The sequence below is a fragment of the Equus quagga genome, chromosome 8, assembly GCF_021613505.1.
Source record: "Equus quagga isolate Etosha38 chromosome 8, UCLA_HA_Equagga_1.0, whole genome shotgun sequence".
NCBI lineage: Eukaryota > Metazoa > Chordata > Mammalia > Perissodactyla > Equidae > Equus > Equus quagga.
Genome location: NC_060274.1, coordinates 33,505,948 through 33,511,694, shown reverse-complemented (window position 1 = coordinate 33,511,694; position 5,747 = coordinate 33,505,948).

Below are 5,747 nucleotides of genomic sequence, written 5' to 3'. Positions count from 1 at the left end.
TCAAAATATAATTCAGAGTTTGGAGGCATCACAATTCCTGACTTCAAAATGTACTACAAAGCCATAGTAATCAAAACAGCATCATACTGGTACAAAAACAGGCACACAGACCAATGGAGCAAAACTGAAAGCCCAGAAATAAAACCACACATCTACGGACAGCTAATCTTCGACAAAGGCACCAAGAACATACAAGGGAGAAAAGATAGTCTCTTCAACAAATGGTGTTGGGAAATCTGGACAACCACTTGCAAAAGAAGGAAAGTAGACCATTATCTCATGCCATACACAAAAATAAACTCAAAGTGGATCAAAGACTTAAAGATAAGTCCTGAAACCATAAAACTTCTGGAAGAAAATATAGGTGGTACGCTCTGTGACATCAAACTTAAAAGAATCTTTTGAAATACCATGTCTTCTCAGACAAGGGAAACAGAAGAAAAAATAAACAAGTGGGACTTCATCAGACTAAAGAGCTTCTACATGGCAAAAGAAACTATGATCAAAACAAAAAGACACCCCACCAATTGGGAGGAAATATTTGCAAATCATATATCCAACAAGAGGTTATTCTCCATAATATATAAAGAACGCACACAACTGAACAACAAAAAAAACAAACAGCCAGATCAAAAAATGGGTGGAGGCTATGAACAGACATTTTGCCAAAGAAGATATACAGATGGCTAATAAGCACATGAAAAGATGTTCAACATCACTAATCATCAGGGAAATGCAAATCAAAACTACACTCAGATACCACCTTACGCCTGTTAAAATGGTTATAATCACTAATACTAAAAATAACAAATGTTGGAGAGGGTGCGAAGAAAAGGGAACCCTCATACACCACTGGTGGGAATGCAAACTGGTGCAGCCGCTATGGAAAACAGTATGGAGATTCCTCAAAAAACTAAAAATAGAAATACCATATGACCTAGCTATCCCACTACTGGGTATCTATCCAAACAACTTGAAATCAACAATCCAAAGTGACCTGCGTACCCCTATGTTCACTGCAGCACTATTCACAATAGCCAAGACATGGAAGCAACCCAAGTGCCCATCGACTGATGATTGGATAAAAAAGATGTGGTATATATATATATACAATGGAATACTACTCAGCCATAAAAAAGAAAAAATCATCCCATTTGCAACAACATGGATGGACCTTGAGGGTATTATGCTAAGCGAAATAAGCCACTCAGAGAAAGACAAACACCATATAATTTCACTCATATGTGGAAGATAAACACACGGACAAAGAGAACAGCTCAGTGGTTACCAGGGGAAGGGGGTGGGGGGTGGGCACAGGGGCTGAAGGGGAGCACTTATATGGGGACAGACAGGAAATAATGTACAACTGAAACTTCACAATGATGTAAACTATTATGAACTTTAAAAAATTAAATATATATATATATATACATAAAATTCAGAGGGATCCTCATCTGACTGTCACATAAAGAACAACATTATACCCAGAAAGTTATTGATAAATTCATACATTGTATGAAGAATATTTTTGTTTGACAGAATTATGTTTCAAACTTTGGAACAAGATCGTTCTAGCTTGGTATTTTTCACATATTTAATATAAAATTGTGTAAATACTCTTAATTTTGTACCTTGTAGATTTACCAAAGGAAGAAAATTATTTTGTTTATATATATTTTTATAGCACAGACAGATTTCCACCAAAGTCACTCACCTTTGTGCATACGCTTTGCAGTATATTTACACCACTGCTTTGAATCGTGTAATTTATGCTGTTCATACTAATATATCTCCATTTTTAAAAATTCGATTGTACATAGATGTGTCTTATTTTATTAAATGTTTTGTTGGCTTTCTGAAACGTGCATGCCGTGGGTCCCCTTTATAGTGGTCTGGCTGAAAACCTACACGAGGAGCTTCTAAACCGCCCGCAATGAGTCTTCTTTGCCCAGATTTTATGAATATCACTATAGCTTTTTAAAGCATCCAACGTCCAATCTAGATTTAGACACAATCCTTCTAGCGCCATATCTATAACTAGATTTTGAAGCAAATCCTTAATTTTTCCACCTCCTAGTATGAAAATTTTCTACGCTAATGGAAAACGTAAAATGAAAAAGCAACAAGGCAAAAGGTAAAGAGAAAACATGATGGGAAGCCAGTTCTCCCCAGTCCTACTGGGAGGGAAAAAAAGATAGTAGAAGAAAGTATGACTCTTTCTTCACTGCTGGTCATTATAACTCACAGAGCAGAAGAACAGCTCTAGAGCTCAGTGTAGCTGAAGACTGAGATTCAGTACACGTGCTTCTCTTTTTCACTGGCACTGTTCTTGACGTAAATTTGTATTTATTTCATGTAATACTTAGACATTAAGCATCAGCACCAACCGAAAAAGATTCAGCGCCTTCTCTTCAATATTGAACCACTTTGTCGATGGGAAAAGTTGTCCCGGTCATCTTAGGTCTCACCTCTAAATTTATTGTCAAAGTAGCCTTCCATCCTTTATTAGGGTCTTTACCGAGAGGGCTTGTCTATTGGACTAAAACCAATTACAGAAAGGTAAAAGTTTATTTATATAGCTACTCTTAATTAAAGGGTGGAATATCAGCACTCTTCATAGCAATGTTTCTTAAAGTTTTTAGTCATGGACACTTTATGGAGCCCCACGTACCCAACGGACTTTAGGAAACAAAAATATACAAACACATATACATTTACATATGATGCCCTACAAATCTTAGGTTAAGAGCTCCTTCTTTATAGAGGACAGGGAATAGAAATTGAAAACATGGACCTATTGAATTGATCATTTGGTTTGGGGGTGGGGCAAAACCCTTATACAGGATTTTGCCGCTGATATCTGCATCTTCCAAAGTAAAGATGCCCTCTACATTCTTCTTGCCAACCAAAATAACATACAGTGGGAACAAGCACTCCAGTCATTGTGCCCCCATCACAATCTGCTCAACCTTCATATCTCAGAGGTTCAGTTATCCTCACCCTTGAATGGTTTTTCTCCGAGGCCTCTCCGGTGGACACGCTTTGGGTAATGGGGATACGTGGGGCTGGGCCTCTACTCGCCTGCCTCAGAGCAAACATTGGAAGTTGACTGGTACAAAAATCTGATCCCTGATTTAGGAAGAGACCGAGAGATTGCGTTGGAAGATAAAAACAAAACTTGTGTAAACAAGAGCAAGACTGAAGGGCAGAGGACACCCAGTGATGCCCCTGGGAGACAGAACAGCTAAGAGACAGACACATTACCGAAGAAAGGTTGAAGCTAGTCCACATTGAGCAGTTTGTCTTAAAAGCCATTTTCTAATAATTATTTAAGCATTTAGTACATATTCTTGTTTAAACACAGTAACTTAGAAATGTAAATGAAATGTTTCAAATGCAAACTTAACCTTACAGTGCATAAACAAGAACAGAGAAGAGGAATATTTAATTCATTTTTCTGCCATCTTCATCTGGACATCTACGTGTCAAAACTGGTCTACTGATCTCCCCCTAGTCTGCTCTACCAGCATCTTCTCCACCTTGGTTAATACCAACTCCATCCTTCCAGCTGCTCGGGCTGAGAAATCTGTCAGGAAATTCTGTGGACTCTACAAAATATATCTAGAAGCAATTCATTTAATTCTCAAAATAGCCCCCATAAGGTACCATGTTTATCCCTATCTTTTAGAAAAACAAAATAAATCAAGGCTCAAAGAGGATAAATAATTAGTCTAATTTATATAGTTGCAGGTAGTAGAGCCAGAATTCCGTCTAGACAGTTCAACTAGAGCCCAGGCTCTTAATCATTGGGAAATATTACCTCCCCCAAGAAATTGAAACCTGTCTGAAAACTCATCTAGCACAAGGCAGGACTAAACTCAGCAACAGTATAGGTACATTCTACACATTTGTTCCAAAGTTGCTAACTTAGCATTGCTCAATTAAATGTACCCAGAAAAGCTAATAGGAAATATTTGTTAACATCCAGAATTAAATAATATTTCTCTCTCATTATGGGTTTGTGTGTGTGTGTTTTAGTAATACATCTTTAAATGTAATGTTTTTTAACTGGCCACTGCACTTTGAAAAACAATATGAGAAATTTTTTTGAGGAAAATTTGGAATGACTATCAAGAACAATTCCTAGATCAGTTAGAATGTAAGCTCCTATAGGGCAGGGACCATATCTCTTTTGCTCATCTTTATTTACTCATGTCTAGCATAGAATAAGTGCTTAATTTATATATATATAAATTTATTATACTTTATATATTATGCATATTTATATTATTTTGTATATATCCTCCTACAAGTCACCCACTTCTTGATACAAATAATGCTACCACCATCATGTCTTGTATAAATTATTAAAATCACCTTCCACCTGGTCTCTTTCTCTCTTTGCCCCCCTCCTCTCTTCTCAACACACAGCCAGAATAATCATTCTAAAAAGAGCCCAATCATTCCACTCCATTGCTCAGAACCCCCTAATGACTTCCCACGACGGAGTGAGGTCAGAGTCTTTCGGATGACCTAGGTGGCCTGTGACCTCCCCATTCCCTGTTAGTACCTCTCTGACCTCCTCTTACTACTCGTCTCTCTCATTCCACTCCAGTCTCCTTGCTGGTCCTCAAATATGCCAGGTGCAACCCCCTTTAAGGCCTTTACATACTGTGTCCTCTGCTTGGAAAGCTCTGCCCCGGGTTATCTACATGGCCAACACTCACCTACTTCAAATCTTTGCTCAAATGTCATCTTTTCAATGAGTTCTACCCAGACCACTCTATTTCAGATTGCCACCCTACTACCACCTGATTATCCTTTTTCTTTATTCCACAGGATTTTATCCCACTTCTAACATTTATATATTTGATTAAATTTACTGATCGACCATCTCTAAAGACTTGTGCATCCCAAGTGCTTAGAATGGTATCTAGCACTTAATACGAGAATGAATCTTTCTATCCCACATGGTAGGTGCTCCGTATGTATATATCGAGTATAGGTCATGAAATACTACATTTATCACCAGTTAGGATGCTTAGCCAGAGCACGGAGCCTACTTAGTTGTGAGTGCTGTAATGAAAATGATACACACCAAAGTCATACAGTACTTATCCTCTGGAAGGGAAATGTTCATTGCGGTAGTGGTCAAGGCGATCTTCAGCTTTACTTGTAAAATCATATTTTTTCCCCAAGATTTATTGCTTATGTAATTGAGTACAAATTTTAAAACAAAAAAATTAAAGGTTTTGAAAGTAACACAGAAAAAAACTAAAAGGGAGCAGGACTTTTCAATATGAAGGAAGGCAAAGGGAGAACAATTTTAAAGGTAGATTAATAGGAAATGGGTTTAAATGCAATATGAAAATTGGTGCTTACAACTACTTAGAATAGAAATGGGATTTTCTGAATTCATAGATTAACATTTCAAAATGCTAGATTTTTAAAAAGACATGGTCCTGCTCAAGTGTAAGAGCTACACTCATGACCTTATTATAATTGTTCATGTCAATCCTGTGATTCTGTAATGCTTAAAAATTCATAATTCTTAAAGATAGGGAGATGGGAAAATTAAACTTTAACACTAAAATGTTGCTTTAAGAATTCTGCCTTAACTCTTTTTCCCTCAATAATGGAAAATTGAAGGGGCATGAATCAAAACAAAAACTGTTTTACAATCCAACTGTTTTTCTTAGTATCGCTACCAACTACTTTAACTGGCTTCTCTCACCCCTTTAAGCCCT